The sequence below is a fragment of the Plasmopara halstedii genome (genome assembly GCF_900000015.1).
Source record: "Plasmopara halstedii genome assembly, contig: Scaffold_289, whole genome shotgun sequence".
Taxonomy (NCBI): domain Eukaryota; phylum Oomycota; class Peronosporomycetes; order Peronosporales; family Peronosporaceae; genus Plasmopara; species Plasmopara halstedii.
The window spans coordinates 432,392-432,830 of NW_020187210.1; positions in this window are offsets into that span (position 1 = coordinate 432,392).

Consider the following 439-nt stretch of genomic DNA (forward strand, 5'->3'; position numbering starts at 1 on the left):
AGGTAAATGGGTATCACAGTTCTTGTCAGTGTCATGACAGTTTGTCTTCGTCTACCACTGTGTGGGTAGCAATACAAGGCTGCTTGATTACACGTCAGTCTGATCTATACCTGTCATGCAGCGTATGTAACGGCATTGTATTGAACAATCGTTGTCAATAAAAACGGTTTGCTTAAGACATGTCTTATGATTCGATACGCGGTGTCTAGCTAACTCTATCATACGTAAATACATAGTCAATTCCATTAAAGCGGTTAATGGGTATCACCGTTCTTTTCAGTGTGATGATAGATTGTCTTCGTCCACCACTGTAGGAGTGCACTACAAGGCGGTTCGTTTACACGTCTGTCTGATCTATACCTGTCATGCAGCCTATGTAAAGGCATTGTATTGAACAATCGTTGTCATTAAAAACGGTTTGCTTAAGCCATGTCTTATG